The sequence below is a fragment of the Bacillus rossius genome, chromosome 5, assembly GCF_032445375.1.
Source record: "Bacillus rossius redtenbacheri isolate Brsri chromosome 5, Brsri_v3, whole genome shotgun sequence".
In the NCBI taxonomy this organism is placed as follows: Eukaryota; Metazoa; Arthropoda; class Insecta; order Phasmatodea; family Bacillidae; genus Bacillus; species Bacillus rossius.
This window is the reverse complement of record NC_086333.1, coordinates 73,069,003-73,087,959: the sequence shown is the minus strand read 5'-3', so window position 1 is coordinate 73,087,959 and position 18,957 is coordinate 73,069,003.

Sequence of the window (18,957 nt, the reverse complement as noted above, 5' to 3'; positions counted from 1 at the left end):
ACCTGACTGTCTGGGCGCCTGGACCTTTAGCTGGGCTTCAGAACTAATTCACGGCATTACGTCTAGTTGACAACTAGGCTACTGGGGACGGACACGCATGTAGCATTGCAATTTGAGAAACATATTAGTATATTTGTAAAATGCACACCAACAGTTATGAAACTTAAGTGGTGTGCGCGAATACAATAAAATAAAAATATATATGTATACACACAATACAAATAAATAAGGAAAAAAATAAAAGTAAACACTTGAAAGAAAAAGACAGGCAACAGAAATCATTAACACAAACAAATAACCACATAAAAGACAAATTACAGTATAGAACAACTAGAACACATACTAAAATATGGTCAAGTATTAATTACAAAATCAATTATAAATATGATTAAATTGTGAAATTTTCCCAATTTTGTAGGAAATTAGTCTAAAAATAAATAAATAATTTAATTATTAGTCATGCTTTTTAATTGAATTAAAATCCTACACAATATAAACAATCGAAAACAATTATTTGTTAAAATTATATTTCAATGCATTGATAACAGACGTTCACGTAGTTTTTTTATGAACCTATATCTTATCATTTGCTTTTGTTTAGAAATAGTTATTTTCCAGTTTAATTTACCTCATGGGTGGGGTTATGACAGCTGAAATAAATATATTTTATTTTAAAGACAAAAAAACACCCATTTTTTTAAATATTTATAGTAATATTAAAGTAATTTAATGAAAACACCAGCGTTTTTCTATGTAAATATAGGATAATAGAATACTCTAAATGTGCGAAGCACTCAAATTTCAACTAAGCAAGTAATAATCAACGGCTGAGTGTCTAATATAGATCCGCCTGAAAGATAATAGCCTACTCCAAACCTGATAGAGGTTTTTGATACATTTGATGTACATGTAGGCCTACATGTCACCCTTATTAACCTTGTGCTTCTGCACCTGAAAATGGAAAATACCTTTCAGCCAATATCGTGGGACCCGAACACATCGTCAGACTTTCCTTATAAGCAAAGTCTTTAAGTAAAAGTTTTAAGCTTATTTACCTTCCAAGTTCATGCATCAATAAACAATTTTTTTTTATAATCGTTATTTATTTTCATGAGTTTAACTTCATCAAATGAATAAAGTCAGTTTGTGAAAATTAGGGGTGTAAAATATTTTAAAATTTAAACAAATTAATTTTTTTCCCAAAATATTACTTTAATTTTTTTTAAAGATAATGTCCAATATATAATATTTCTTAAAATAAAAATTAATTAATTAATTTGGCAACAATTTAAATATTGTAATGTGATTACGTTTTTCTCAGTTAAAAAAGCATATTGTAAGCTATCAATTACATGTTTACTCAAATAACTTTAACAGTCATAGTTTAAGAATAAGTTAATTTTTATTAGTTCAACATGAGGCCAATATGCCAGATACATTATATTAACGGGCCTTACTTTTAAAATATCACACTCTTTCTAGTAGCTGTCAAGTATTCAAGCCCAAGATGGTATTTATATTATATTCTTCGGCCATGCTGGATGCCAGCTGGGTTTCAGCTTTACGTTTACAAATCCCAACTTTTCCATTTTAAAAATATAAAAGTTAGTACACAGTAACAATATTTTTTTTAATCTGGGGGAACAATTTCAGCACTAGCAGCACAAGCTGCAAAATGCAACATTACAGTCAGGAGCAGAAGGTTATAAAAAGCCCTTCAACAACCATTGGGCCAATATAAGTTTTTCGGAAGGAAACGGAAGTGACTGGGGGAAAGCATTTTTCTCCGCAAGCTGGCGTTTCTAGTACAAGAAGGATAAAAAATATGATGGGTTGGGGGGGGGGGGGGGGGAGTGAATCCAGAGGGACGCTAAGAGAGTTTTGTAAAAGTACCTTTATGTGGGTGGTTTCAAGAGAGGTTGAAAAAGTGTTCTTTTTTTTTTTTTCGAAGAGGGAGGTGGGGTTGTTGAGTGTGTACGTGTGAGATAGAAAGGGGTAGAGCAAGGAAGGGTCTCCCAACATGACGGACACAATTTTTTTTTCTTTCCCTCCTCCGGATGCCGGAAGTAAAATGACGCGTGCGTGCTGAGAAAAACACATGAAGCACTCCACACGAAATCTTCTCTAACCCCCCCCCCCCCCCCCCTTTTTTTCCCCCACTTTTTTTTCTCTTCCCTTCGCAATTTTAAAACCCATTTGACGAGACACGTGGCCGTGCCAACTCTGCTCTACTTCCGAAACGCACGGAGTCTTCTGCGTGTCTTCATCCAGGCGAGGGAAATCTCATCAAGCTCTTTGTGGGGGGGGGGGGGGGGGAGGGTTGAGGAATGAAATCTCGTCGCTCATTCCTGCTGCGTGGCCGATACCTCGGTAAGATGGCGGACTCCCCTGACGTCGTCCTTGCAACCACTGCCCGACGACGGTACGGTTGTGAGGTTTTCTTCGCCGACTCGCTCCGTCCGCGTCGAAAGTCGTGAAGGGTAACCGACCGTTCGGTTGAAATTTGTCATCTCCAGTACGAGCGTGGTATATTATTTTACGGTCAGATTCTTAACTGAAATTAGGACTCATCGTCTTGCAATTCCAAGTAAATAGTTTCTCTTTGCAACAAGCTTCCGTGCCTTTTTTTTTTTTGACGTGATAACGTTTTATAAATCGATGAACGCCAGCAGCACGCACGAAAAAATCATGTCTCGTTGTCACGTTCCACCTGAGCTTAGCGTGCAAGAACCGGCCAACCACTGTGCGAGAAAATCTTCTATAATATCAATCAGGTTAAGGCGGGCTTTTTAACTAATTGTTCGTGATTATATTTAAACAAATTATTGAAACTAAATTTGCAAAAACTGTAAATAATAATTGAAAATTAAAAAGTATGCAAATTTTCATCAATGTTTTCTTATGACTTTATCACGTAAAATTGTCGTACGTAAACCAACTTTACAGACAACCCTCCTTTTTTTTTTTTTAGAATGACATGGCATAATGACGTAGCTTTGGCTACTTGTTGAAGTAAACATGTGATTGTGTGATTATCATGAAAGGTTGTACCTACTCGCTGGCGTGAAATATTGAGTTGTGTCTTCGCGGCACATACAGACTAGAGTCTGTTAGTAAATATGTGGTTGTAACATGGTACAAAATGTCTGGGAGAGATGATTTGTGCCTGGAAATGCCAAAAATTTGGATAAATAAATTAAAAATGAAGTTATAGCAAAAATATGGGGGGGAGGGGGGGAAGTGTCCTCATGCCTACACCAATGTTTGCTCGGTTACGACGTACAACTGTTTTTGATAGCTGTTGTGTACAATGTTTCGTTGTCTCCGTAAAAAAAAAAAAAATTTTTTTTTACGAAAATTTCGTCGTAACATCAAAACAATTTCCTACTGACCCAAAATTTGCTTACTTGGCGAAGACAGGTTTTTTTTTTCCAACACGGTAATCTTATGCAGATTATCCTTAAACCTGTTATTTCCACATTTGTGTTCTCGAAAATAAAAAATTTCCGCCCTCTCTAACGTAACGCTTAAAAATTCAAAACACTTTAATTACGGATGGTTGTTACGGGAAGGAAAAACAAAGGGGGGGGGGGGGGAAGGGAAGGTTCGCGTCAGCTTGCGGTAATTTGTAACGAGGGAATAATCTCTCGTCCAGGGAACCTACCGTCCGGACAAATCACCCCGCTTGTTGTTGGAGGGGGAGGGGAGTAGGGGGGATGTTGAGGCATGGGCAAAAGGAGTAGTAGTAATTATTCTAGCCGCGTCTCTTGGTGGCTTCAGACCAAGAGGACGCCATCTGCTGTGTGGGCGTACGTAGCCCCTAATGTCCGCGCGGACGAAACACAACCTTCCTCCTTCTTTCCATCCCTCTCGGCGCCCGGAAAACGAGGGGTCGTTGAAGGGATGCCACCCCTCACTCACATCCCCCATCCTTCACCCTCTTTCTCCAACGCAGAAGGTCTAATGGGTCGTATCACCGCCTCCGCGTCATGTGTCTGCCAACTGGGACCCACAAACACGCTTGATTCACCCTCGCCGCAAACGGCCGCTTGGGAAGCCGAGAGATAGACGTTACCGTCATTTTCTTTATTTTTTTTTATTTTTTGTTGCCACGGACACACGTCCTAAACTCTCATAACTCCGCGCCATCTGCCTGGCTCGCGTGGTCGGAATACCTTCAGCTGCTCCAGGGGCGAACATGTGTACCGTGAGGTCTTTGGAGGGCGCGTAATCGCTAGAGACCTGTAAAATTCGCGGATTCATTTCGCGATAGCATGGAGTCCAAATATTTTTGTTTTGACATTATTTTGCTTCGGTGATTGGGCCACAGTTTATCTGAAGACCTCTGGGCCAATGAGAAATTTTTAAACAGAAGAATTAGCGAATCACGATCGTTCCAGTCAACAGGTGTTGCGAGTCGGTAACCAATCAGCAGATTTAAGTTGCATGTGTGCGTAGAGGATCATGGAGTCTATCATTTAGGGATTTGAAATCGCGAATTTTTCATGTCTCTAGTAATCGCACTTGGTGCAGCGTCCTTTCAGGAAATTCAAAGAAAAACAATAGCGACAGCGATTACTTTAAGCGTACATTGTTCAGGGTTCAATTTAAATGTATTTTTTACTTCGCCTTTGACACAGGCTTTTGCTAGTCAACAGAAAGGTTTTCATTTTTAAGATATATATTTGACAAAAACATAAACACATTTTAAAATATCTTTAAAAATTAAAAGTTTTTAATATTTTTATTTTAATAAAAAAACAGGATCGTAAATATGAAATCACAAAAAATATATATATTATTCTAACCAACAATTTGAAAATTTTTGAAAATAAAAATGGGTAAAATTTTCCCCTTCCGACCCTCTTCATCAAAATTTATGTAAATTATGTTTTCGTTCCTTATGCAAACAACATAAAACTGACATTACTTACTTTTCGATTTTATGAGTCTCCAAGTATACTGTACAACATATATTCTTGGGAAGTTGAAAAAAATATATTTTTTTCTCTTGCAGCGGATTTTAAATTTCATTTACGTCTTTAAATTGTATTTATTCGTTCGTTATTTTTTTCCCCACGGGCTTCGGGGTTCCCAAGTCGCCTACTGGAGACAGCGATGACGTTCCTAGGAGGTGCTAAGGAGACATCATGGCCGGAAGGAAGTGATTCCAACGTGGATGGGTTGCCATGACAACCTATCCCACGCCCTTGCCTTTACGATTCATGGCCACCCTCCCGACACCAGCTTCTCGCCACACTGCTTCCGGACAAAAAGCGCCTAAGAGACAGATAATATCTTTGAAATATTTGTGCAATGGGAGTGCATGACTTGATGTAAGCTTTTGGACATACGCCATTGCTTAGCACATGTATGTCTGTAGAAGAAAACTACAAAAAGAACAAAACACAAATGACAAAAAAATACAAATTAAGCAAAAAATTGCTGTTGTCAGGATTTAACACCACACAATACTCCACAACAGGAATATGGTCAACAAACAAAAAAAAAAAAAAACAAAAAAATGGACTAACAGAACGAAAAAAAAAACCACAAATGATAACAGCACAAAAATACCGAACCCAAAAAATTCTGCACAACAGTTGAAACGAGTCAAAAACACAGCAAAACGAAAAGACAAAAACAAACTCAATAGTTTTCCAAAAACAAAAAACAAAAGAGAAACGAAAAAACCCCCACAAATGATGACAGCACAAAAATATTGAACCCAAAAACATTCAGCACAACAGTCGAAACGAGACAAAAACACGACCAAACGAAAAGACGAAACAAATACAACAGTTTTCTAAAACAGAAACAAGCGACGTTTCGGGAACTACTATCTGCTCCCGTCCTCAGGCAGAGACGCACATGGTACGGAAACACAGTCACGCTTATGTTACAAATAGTTTAAAGGTATGTTTTCACTTAGAAATGTCATCAGAAGAAATCTGTAGGGCCATGTAATTTTCGCGAAATGTTTTCTAGACCAGCTGTGTGTTAAAACTCTGTAACATTTTCTGTGTCTCGTGATTGGCTGGGTTTATTCCAGGTGCATGTCTACTGTCGGCGCACCAATCAGAGCCATCCAGTGCGGAAGCAAAAACTTCCTGAATGGCCCGGGCCAAGCATGACAATGGCTTCTCTCGCAGACGGCCGCCAATCACAAGGGAGAAACCGCTGCCGCGGATATACCTTGTTGCAGTTTAGTAAGTGTTCAGATGTTTTCGCGAAATCTGCAGGCCCTAGAAATCTGCAATATTGGGGTTATTATTTGGTGATCGGCTGGGCTGCGAAATTGTACGCGCGTTCCTACAAAATTGTAATTTTTGCACGACTTTGCTAAAAAGAGAGCGGAATTAAAAACTTTTAACTGATAGGCGATCGCATGTTTAGTGAACAAGATTGACGGAATCATTTTGGCACCAGCTTAAAAGTAAAATAATTAAAACTTGATTTAATACAAGTTTGTAAAGTCTAGGTGGACACCCGTAAGTGAAGCGATTTTGGAGGGTGTTTAGTCATCTGAGAGAGCTCTTTTACAGGATCGAGTGTTAAGTAAAGTCTGAGAGTGTGTGAATTACTACCAAACGACGAGAGTATATAGTAAAAAGACCTTAATTTTTTTTTTGAGAAAAATATTACTGTCACTAATTTTTCCTAGTAAAGCAGCCACCTAACTGATTGATGTCTGAATGATTTGTGGATTTATTTATATGTGGACATGTTTCTTAACTGTCATATTATAAAACAACACCTACCTTGACTTACATATTTTAATATTTTTACATGCATATCCCAGTTCACTATTCCAGGCATTAAAATATTTTATAAATTTTCGTGAAAAAGAAATCTCCTATTTAAGGTAGGTGCAAAAATCTTTTCCGGGGTACTTAAAGTTATTTCTTCGTAATGCTCTTTTCTCATTCGTTTTACTGGCATATTTCTTAATTTATGGTTACAGAAATGTATCAAGGCTGATCACAGATGAAAAGGTTATATCTTAATACTGGAGCCTCATAAATATATTTTAATTAAGCAGAGAAAACAAATTTGTTGGGAGTAAAAATTGAAGGAAAATATGTTATTAAATATATATTAATTAAAATGAAAACGAAAAGAAAAAGGGGTGGAATGCAATATTTCTGAATTTCTTCATAATCATTTCAATATCAATTACTGCGCCAGTTCGTAAAGGTGAAAGGTCGCCTTAGAATAAAAAAATTAGTTCTTTCCTATGAGAAATTTTATGTCATCTTGTTACTTTATAAATGAAAATTCATAAGATTTCAGAAATGTATAACATTACGAACAGTACGATGTTCTCATCATGATGCTCATGATAAATATTTATATTAATAAATACATTCGCTAAACGTTTTCAACTTTAAATTATATTTGGGCCCGAACAGGTAATTTTATCAAGTTTTCAATCGTTCAAATAATATCGTAATTTTTTTTGTAATATTTTCAATGATGGTGTCTTAATACACAAAAATTGTAATCGGAAGTTTTAACTAAGAGATAACAAATTTACTTTTAAAAAATCATATCTATTTTTTTCTTAGTTGTTGACTTCAACAGCAATAGATGCAATGATTAGCCATCTAATACTTATCATTATGTCTTTGTTGGTGAAATTAGTTATTCAAATTGAGTGATTGTATATTACTTTCTAAAATTTCATTAGTGCCAACGTTATGATGTTTTTTATTACAGTGTTAGACGATGGATGCATTCAATTATAACTAAAAAGAAAATTAAAAACTTGTATTCATACAAAATATATATATATATGTTTACTCTTTATGTTAAATTGCAACACATACGTTTTAAACTAAACAAATTTTCCGTAGACAAAATTTTTTTTTTATCCATATCAGAAGTCATGAACGGTCACATACAAAGTGTAGCTACAATCAAGACCGTTGTTACCTAAGTAGCGAAAGCATTCTGATTGGCTACACTCCCCTCCAATCACGGCAGCCCAATGGACCAACCAAAGCACCACTGAAATTGTCATATAAATAAATAATGTGCTATAACACCAGACCTTCAGTTGTATATCACATTTGAAAATGTCTGCGACAATACGTGTTGAAACCCCCGGCATGCCATCATTTCCAAAGACGTGTTCCGACCCATAAAAAAAAATTGGTTGTCTGTAAAATCGTTTTACGGACGATAATTTAACGTGACGTCATAAAAAAACATTGATGAAATGATTGCATACTTTATAAATAAAATTGAATCATTTTTATTTTAATAGTAAAATAATAAATACTAGAAATTATAGAAGTAATCAGATTTTTAAAATGCAAGAAAAATTAACCTTTATTGCCGAAATTGTTGTAATAAGCAATGAAAACCACATTAACTTTTCACTTCACCTTATAAACGGTCGAGTGGAAGAGAGATAGATGCGACGCAAGTGTACAATGAGCGTAACGGGACACAGCGTAACGGAACAATGTGCACAACGGGACACTTTTTCGTGCGTGCAGCCGGCATTCATCGCTTTATTAGATGTTGTCACGTCAAAAAGTAGTTCTTTTTCGTATGTTTTTAACTTAATTTCTTGTAACATTTTCAATGGGATTATGAATTACTATTCTATTCGTTTACTTATCACTTACACTGAGTTCCCTGCATACACTTTGAAGTGATTAGTAACATTTGTTACAAGACGTGAACTCTCCTTCTCGTGGTATACTGAGAAAGGCCTCGCTTTTTCTGGAAGCCAGGATATTCTGTTAGCTTCTCCGGTCTCCATTGCAGCTAAATCCCTTCCTGCGAGACTTGTTTACGAACGAGGAGAAATAAAACTCTTGAAGACAGAAGAGGAAGGGGGCAGGGGAAGCAATCGCGAGCTGGGAACGATCCGTGCTTTCCGATAGACTCGATGTTCGAGATGGTTTTTTTTTTTTTTTTTTTTTTCGAATTACTGCGAGGTTTCGCTTTCGTGCCATCACATCCTGGACCTGTTCAAGGTCACTTACCTTCTTTTTGACTCATAAAGATCAATGAAATTTTTTTTGTACAAATTTTCATCATAAAATGTTGTCTTACACAGGAAAAAAAAATTTTTTCCTTTATATCTATAAAATAGGTAAAGAAACAAGTCTGTATGTGTATGTTGGGAAAGAGGGATGAGGAAGATTTTATAACTATCATGTATTCGATAAAGTTTTCTATGTGAAATTAAGATGTAGACAGTAAATTCTTCCTCTTTTGAACGTTGAGTAGTATGATGTTATGAAGTATGTTATCAAGTTGTCCAAGACTTACTTTTAAGCGGTGGGAAAGGTTGTTGGGTGTGGTTATTTTAAAACTTATATATATAGTTCTATGGGATGAATTTTAATTAAAATCATACAGTTAAATTTCTCTTAACTTAAACGTATATTTTGCAATATTTCTTCAAGAAGCACCATAATACAACTTTAGAGGTAGTGAGGTGAATTACAGGTGGGTTTTCGAACTCTCGTTCAGACAGGAGGATGGGACAGTTTGTTTAACTTGACATAGACAATTACCTTCCTCTTAATCTAAACGTCAAGTATGCACATTTTTATAAAGAAATACCAATATCTTGTTTTCAAGCATGGTAACAAGGGACGGGGTTGTCTCTGAAACCTCATGTGGACAGGAAGATATTTTTTAAATCAGATAATGCAGTAAATTTCATCTCTTTTTCTGAATTAATTGAGCCTAAATTTATTTGTATGTATGTACCAACATTAAGCTTTAAGGGATGAAAAAAGGGGATTTAGTGGTTTCCAAAATCCCATGCAGCCAGTGACCACACACATCTTCCTAAAATATAAGTTTAACGGTAATTGTTTGCTATTTTTAAAGTCATGTGTGCTAATTTTCATCATGAAGAACCAAATTTCTGCCTTAAATTGGGGGAGGGGGAAGGGGAAAAGGGGTGTTTTTTTATTTAATGTATAAATTAACCTACCTCTTATTAGAAATTGATCATTAACAGCAATTTTACGCTTATTTTTAATGTAAAGTGAACAAAATTTCATCAAGTAGTGTTGAAGTTCTGTTATAAGGGGTTGGAAAGGAAGATGCAGGTTGTTTTTCGAAATATAATTTAGACAGTGACCTTCCTCGTGTTTTGAAGATCAAGTGTACAGAGTTTCAACTCAATCGGATGAACGATGCGCGAACCACAGAAAACGATCGAAATAGAAGGAGAAAACATTTTCAATTTTATATTTAAGATAAAAATACTCCATTTAAATGGGTTAAAACGCTTACCCCTTACAAAGATAGGCATCGGCTATCCGCATAACTGCACTTGCTTTAAGTTCCCCGAATAATTATTATGCAAGCTCGTTATCTCACGCTTCAGATATTATATATTAATACAAAATTACGCTCCAGATCTATCCCAAGGGATATACGGGATGAAAAAGCAACCACAATGTCATTATCCAGCCCATAAACTATCTCTATGCTAAAAATCATGTCAATCCGTTGTTCCGTTGAAGCGTGAAAGGACCAGCCAATCACATTTATATTATTAATAAAAATTACATTACAATTATTAAACTTTTTTATTCTGTATTTCATTTATTGTCTTTGTTTTTTAAGATTCAATTTTCCCATTTCATATGCATTTGGAAATCAAGAAATATGTATTTATAATAATTGTATTTATTCTTTTTTAGTGAAATAAAAATTTTTATCCGCGGCGACTCTAGTTGGCTGGTGCTTCCCTATCCACAAACAAAGAGATCCTACTTGAATGCTTGTCAGGTATATGGGGTTAACCAGAATTTGAGTTTAGTCATCCGCCAATTTCTCTGAGAACATTGATAAAAAATATTGGGTAAAAAAAATCTTCCAAAAATGATGTAATGACATAAAGACAACATAAGTAGTTTTTACCGCCGTTTATTAATTTTATTGTTAAGACTTCAAAATTTATTTTTTATACCACTTTATATATTTTTGCAAAATATCAATTACGAAAACTACGGTCAAACTAATTCGTCTCTTCCTAGTAACTAAGTAATAACAAATCCAATGTATTTTATTTTTTGAAGTTAAGTGAAGTATTATTTTATCTTTCTGGTGAATATGGGAGGTGAATATCATGATAATGTTGATAGCTTGAACAAACTGAAAGTTCAAAGCCTTAGAAGGTTTTTTTTAACAGTTTCTTTGCCACTAATCACTATCCGCGGCTCGCTCAATCACTTCTGCTCACAAATATGCCTTAGCTGGATTCACCCGTAACAGCAACGCTACAGCGGGCTGACCACTGGCTGAGGTGTTGTGAAAGAAATTTTTTTTTTCATGTCGGAGAAAGCTGTAATTAGCGGAGAAGGGGGATGGTTGGGGAAAGGGTGAAACGGAGTCGGGCCAAAACGGCGCATTAGTTGCCGCGAACGGAGAAAGAAGAAATATTGAAGCGCTTCTCGTTTTTTTCTCTCTCCTCTATCCCGCGAAATTGAATTTCCTCGCGTGGGATTAGTGCGCGCCCGAGAAAACACTTTTTTTTTGTTTCAGGCGGGATACGTTTAGAAAATACCAAGTAAATTTTTGTTTCGTATTAAAACAAAACCCAATTTGGTTATTAAGAATGTTAGCAATCAATTGTACATCTAATTATTTACCAAAAAATTATTTAATTATAAACTTATAAGCAATTATTGAGTGTATTTTTGACTGCGTGGTGCTCGAGTGGTTAGGAAACTCATCTCCCACCAAGGCGACCGTGGTTCGAATCCTGACGGGGTCGAACTAGGATTTTTCTGGGACGTGGCGGACGTTTCCGTGGCCTGTGGGTTTTTTTTTTTCGGGGTGCTCCCGTTTACCCCACCAATTCATTCCGTCACTACTCTACATCCCATCTATTCTCCCCTCACGCATTCTCCAGGCTGGCTGGAACGACAGGTCTGAGATCTCGGACAGAACAGCCGGCTCCTGTTAATGTCAACCCCATTTCATCCATGTAAACCTTGTCTCAGGCGGGAAACTGCATGTGGATTTTTTAACTGAGCAATTTTCGAGTATGCCTTACGAATACTAATTTTTTTCGACAAGAATGTGACAACTAATAAAACTGTTTCATAGGTTGGCCCAGAAAACTTAAATATATGTATTTGTGGGTTCAATTCCAAGTATGGTCAAGAAATTATTTTAAATTAATGCACAACTGATTGTTATTTCAAACTTTCCCGTTGAAGTCGTGGGAGATACCACTCAGGACACAACTGAATTTCCTCGGCCAAAAACATTTAATTTTCATTGCGTTTGGCGGTTTTTTGCGAACATCGTGTAAATACTTGTAATGTGTCATGTGAGTCTGATTTAAACCGAGAAACATCGGTTACAGGTTCATCACGAAAAAATTTGTTGAAAACATAACAACGAATTATCGTCTGAAGTCTTTGAAAAAGGGCTGAACAATATGTATTTTTTTTTTTTGTAAATGAAGAAAGTTTTTTTTTTTTAAATTGAACACTGAGCACTTGAATTATGTGTGATTAAATAATGTTCTACAAACCACCATAAACATGGTCCCGGATGCATAATTATTTCAATCGACTAATGGTGGGTAGTAACACGTCACAAAAGTATGTGAAAAATAAAGGTGTTACCCACAATTATTTCAATGAACTAATTCTGTGACATCAAAAAACTTCGCGATGGTTGTGTATCATTTATCTCAATAAACGTAATCCAGATGCTCATTTTTTTCAATCCTAAATACTGTCTGTATCATTTACAATACATAAGTTGTTCATCTCCAACATCAAAGACCTACTCCAGCCTTGGAAAGCTAGTTAGGCCATAAGTCGTTTAGACTTTTCAACTTATATCGTCTAGATGAATCTGCAACCAAGGTTTGTCGGTTGAATTCCGACACATTCTGTATGTCAATTCATTTGTGGTTACCTCTAACGACAACAACTTATTTGGTTGATGAATTATAAATACATTTTTTTGATGTGGTGTAACATCTAAGCTCTTGGTAAACGGCATTTGGTAGGAGTAATTTTGAGAATGGATTGGAAGTCGCATGGACCGGAAATGTGTAACTTCGGTGCTGCCATCTGTGGGGATGGCGTAAAACAAAGTTCACAAAGCCAAAGGGGAAACTTTATATAAATATCTGTTTACTGTATTTTAAAAAAATGGGCCGTATTTTTATAAAAATCCTCTCCCAAAATCAGGTTCAAACCGGGGGTTTAATTGCTTTATGTGTTTGTCACTTTTATTGGAACCTTTTTATTATAAAGTTTACAATTTGCTAACGAAATTATTCGATTGTCGACGAAGTCGCTCCGGAAACGAATTCTAGCGGTGGGTGTGGAAACTACGCATGATTAGCGCCGACTTGTTGACAGTTGACAACATAATTTACGTATGTATTTATCACGCTCGGCATTATATTGAAGAATTCACATTTAGGTTATTTTCCAAATTTCATAATTGCACAATGAGAACTTATGAATTTTCACATTATCGAGTTTATGTCACACATCTCTGGCAAGTACTGAAAGACTTGTTCAGAGTTTTTTTAAGTTATACATGTTTTGGCACGTTATGAAAAACCGATGAGAGTGAAGTTTCACCATGCAGCGAAATATTCACATGATTAAAAAAAGACATTATACTAATTAAAATTATATATATGCTTTTAAATCTTATTCTTAAGTGATTGATATTGAATACTGGTCCATGTCATTAGAAACATTTCTCTATTGTAAATATTGGTGAAATATATTGACTTTACAAACCTTTCCCAGTCTTTGTAGGTATATAAGTGAAGTAATGTCACCATAGTTATAATTATTTGATTTAAAATATGTATTTAATATTTAATAAATATTAAATATTAATAATTCAGAGTATACATTACGAATATCAATAAATATTTATCTGAATTACTTTACTAAATCAAATGATTAATTTTTTACGTGTGTTTATATTAATATTGAACACAGTATTTATTGAATTGTATTTTTAATTTATTATCTATATTTATAGTTTCACTCCAATCCTGTAATTATTTTCATTCAATTGATTATTTTTCATGCAAAATTAAAGTTAGTTTTCCATCACGCGAGGTAAGTGTTACTTCTAACGCGCGTGGGTAAGTACACGCAGCCAATGTTCTTTTTTTTTGACGTGACAACGTCTAATTAATCGATGAACGCCGGCTGCACCCACGAAAAAGTGTCCCGTAATGCACATTGTCCCGTTACGCAGTGTCCTGTTACGCTCATTGTACGCTTGCGCCGCATCTATCTCTCTTCCACATGATTGGAACAATCATCGATTTGACTTTTTCGAGTCACATTAAACTTGAATCACTCCCATTCGTTTCCTACTTTTCCTATAATCGTCCTATCCTTAACAGAATAACACAGATTGGAAGAAGTTAAACACCAAACATGTATAAAAGTTATAGTTGAAAAAATATCTATGTTAACGTAATAAACATATTTGAATTAATGAGTGCAAATAAAAGTAAATTTATCAATTAAATTGTAGATTTCATTTCACTCCTTCTCTGCATCCATACAAAATAGTGATGATTCAATAAAAACGATTCAATTTTATTCATAAAAGTATGCAATCATTTCATCAATGTTTTGTTATGACGTTCTCACGTTAAACTATCGTCCGTAAACCGACTTTACAGAAAACTATTTTTTTTTTTTAATTAAGTGTATTACCAAGGTGACTAGAGATATTTCAGAGGACATTTAGGAGGAAATTTGGTAAATTTTTTTCCCGTTGTTTGTGCGTGGCATGGTAGCAGACGGCCGGCCAGCTCGAGTCTGCTGATGACGCGCCGTCGGAACAAACCCTGCGAACAAAGGGGGGCGCTGCTGGTGTGTCCGCGGCCGGGCGCGGGGATTGGCTCTGACGAGGGGAAGGGAGGGTTCGTGTGTGTGCTCGTCAGGAGGGTGAAGGGGGGAGGTAGGTGCCGGTTGCGCCGTGTTTGCGCGGTGCAAAGCCCTACGTAAGCCCGGGCTTGGCGGGCGATTCGGAACTTTGCGCCTAACGTCCCGTCCGGGAGGAAACCGAACCAGCCAGCGTAAGAAAGCAAAACGCGCTGTTCCGCCCATCCTTGCTCAAGAGTCAACACACTGTGTAATTTTTTTTTTTCGTAAATGGAACAGAATTATTTATGTAAAATTACAGGTATTTTGTAAATTTGCGCACATTTACATGAATACAACAGCGTCCCTACTTGGAAAGAGGGTTCAGATTCTTAACCGAGAATTTATGCAGTTTGCTGTCCCAGAAAAATTTTGCAATCAAAAATATGTTTCATTTTCATTTTTAAGGAAAGCATATAATTTATCTGTCATCAACTAATATTTGGTAGTGCTTTATTGACGACAATTTTATTAACTTTTTTTTTTAATTTACGATGAAGAAAGATAATCGAAACAAAATATTTAACTTTCCAAACCATCCATAGCCACAAAAAAACTAACTATAAAGAAGCGATATTGAAAATCTTCAAACTTACTTCATCCCTAATCAACTCCCGTGGCAGCTGCTGGGAACTGCTCGAAGACGAGGCAGAACTCACGTCTTCAAAACTTGCGGCTTTCGAAATTTTGGCAGTTTCATCTTCATTACAGTTATTCTTCTGCTAAATTTGACTCTAGGCTCTTGATGTTATCGTTTGACTGAAACGTTGAAAATTTCTAATAACATTTATACTTTCCAGTCTCCACTGCAATTTCCTTTGTTTTAACACTCAGTATTTATCTTAACAAACGACAAAAGTTTCTTATTAGGGAAAAAAGATTAAAAAGGATTATTTTTTTGGACATACGTTTTTTTTTTAAGAACCGTCATCTGGTATTATTTTAATGTCTTTTCTTTAGGAAGACAAACCTTTTACGTTGACTTACCTTAAAAATCGATTTATTCGAAGAAAGAATTTCTGACTTTAATATCAACTACAGGGCGCATGGTTTACCAACCAAACAAACATGCAAAATCAACAGCAATGTTGATAACAAAAACCAACTTAATTCAACACGAAGTTGTTAAATCTGATAAAAAAGTAAAACGAATTTGTGTCAATAATCCTTTGATATGACAAATAACTTCCTATCCTAAAAATTTACAATTTATAAAAACAAGGTGGTTACAAAGGATTGACATGTTTTAAGAATAATTTTTACAATACAATATTATTTAAAAATATAACCTTTCTACTATAGTGTCCAATTAGCTGAAGTGCCCAGGGTTTCCCGGGATGAACACAGGGTGAAGGGAGATTTTTTTTTAAATTGAATTTAGAAAGTAATTTCCTTCTTAATTTAAACGTCAATAGTGTAATATTTCATCAAGGAGAGAGAAATTTTCCTTAGAGGTGGAAAACGGGAATAAGGTAGTTTAAAAAAAAACATTATGTACTCAACTAGTTTTTAAAGAATATCAAATGTAGACGGTATTTTTTTCTACTCTTTTGAACGTCAAGTGTGCAATATGTAATTAAGTTGAACCAGTACTATACTTGGTGGGAAACTAGTCCGGGTAAGCAATACAAGACATTCTTCGCTCTATTGGACCACTGCGATTACAGACAAAACACAAATGTAAGTATTAACAGGTACCATATGTTAACATTTATGAAAATATGTGAGTATTCCTAGGGAACAGATTATATTGTAAAAAAAAAGACACAATCGAACAAAAAATTGTTACAATTTGGCTTCTAATGAAATTTCGCACTATTAGCCTAACATAAACATACATTTACACACCGTTTCAGAATATTTGACATTACAATCACTACACTTAAAATTTCCCAATCCAGCAGCGAATCATAAACTTGAACTTTGACTTAAAAGAAAAAAATATATATTTATCCGTATTTACAAACATTTAGTAGTGCAAGCAGTTTATAGGTACTTACTGAAAAAAATCAAAATATTAAAACCGCATATTATTCCGTACGACAGCTTTTTTATTTTTGTAGGTTTATTGACAAAAAAATATAGCCGATCGAAATGTTACTGTATTCCACTTCTCTCCGCTGAAAACACGGCAGGAAATTCACTAGATGGTGCCACACCACAGGTCATTGAAAAGTTCTTCGCGTTCCTTTGATTTATTTAACCGCGGAGTGTTTCCGGCTGAAGGGGGGAAAAAAACTGTTATCGGATCGAGGAGGCGTCCTGTGAAGGTCCTGTACGCGCGGGTCTCCGACGCTGGAACCCTCGGAAGGGCCCATGAAACATTCAGGCAGGCGGGCTGACGTGGCGTTGTTAAACATTCACAGTCTCGTTACAGGGGGAGGCTGAGAAGTGGACGTTGGCACCACCAGCGGCAGAAGCGCGTCGCCGGGGCGGTTGGCAGTCCTGCGCGAAGGGTAGGGAATGTGCGAGGGCGGGAGAAAGTGTTGGTAGCCCTGCGCGCACACGTCCACCAGGGAAGCCTTCTTTTCATAGACGAGAGAGCCACACCCGAAGTTCCCCGAAGTTTATGCTCGCTTTTTTTTCCCGTTCTATCTCATTGTATAAACCGGTGTGGCATTAAATTTTGCGGTCGATTAAGATATGTTAGTTACATTATAAATACTTAAAAACATTGTGGATGGTTGGTTATATTAGGTAAGTATAGCTACATTAAAAATATTATTATAAAATAATTTTATGGTTGCTTAGCAAATAACTTTTTAATATGTAGCTATCCAGGGCTAGGAAACCGTTTACATGATTTCACAGTATCTTAAATGTACCAAATCAACCGTCCACAATGTTTTAAAATATTTATAATGTAGCTAACCTAACATAATTGACCATTAGTTATCATGAGTTGTCCAAAATAAAAATAAAAAAAACGAAGATGCACGATCGATCGTTTAGTTCTCTCGTCTGTGAAAAGAAGGCTTCCTTCCACCACGCCGGATGCTGTACGGTTCTGTCTCTCCATCACCCCTTTTCCTTATCACACACGACCCAAACCTTCCGGCCGTCGTGGGTCCAACATGCAGGTCGTCGAGAGAAACCACGGCTCACGGGGGCAATAAAATTTTTGTCAGCCTTCTAACCATTAATTAATGATAAGTTTTTAAAACTCAAATTAAAAAAAAAGGGCGTTTGTCTGTAAAGTCGTTTTACGGACGATAGTTTTACGTGATAACGTCAGAAGATAACATTGATGAAAAATTGCATACTCTTTAATTTTCAAGTAAGTATTATTTACAGTTTTTTTCAAATTTAATTTAAATAATTCGTTTAAATATAATCACGAACATTTAGTTATAGAAATAAACTGAAATCAAATCAATGTAAATAAACTGCTAATTTGAAATGACGACATTGGACAAATAAATCAAATTTTTTAAATTGCTGCTTTTAAAAATTCCGCCTTAACCTGTTTGATATTATAGAAGATTTTCTCGTGCGGTGGTTGGCCGGTTCTTGCACGCTCGGCTCATGTGGAACGTGACAATGAGTCGTGCTTTTTCGTGCGTGCAGCCGGCGTTCATTGATTTATAGGACGTTATCACGTCAAAAAAATGTAAATATGTTGGTATGACCGTAGATGTAAAGTTTATGAGTGCATATCGCATCAATTTTAACATTTCCAGTATCTTTTGTAATCAATTAACTTGTAGATTTTGTACTACTATCAGTGAAAAAACACGAAATTTCGAAACTTACCCGTTACCGCCAAAAATTACCCTCCTCCAGCATTTTCCTGCTTGACGTTCCTGTATGAGGCATTCAGAGTTTGTGAAACCATAAACCAAAGTTTAAATAAGTTTATTCACGCAAGAAGTAATATTGATAGAAAACACAGGTTTTTAATAAACAATTATAAACGGTTTATTGGGTTATAAATCACACTACCTCGACTAAAAATGTCTTTGAGCAGTGTCCACGCACTGGTGAAATGTTGTGTGAATTTAACTGAAACAATAAAGTTGAATTACAGATATATTCACGAAAG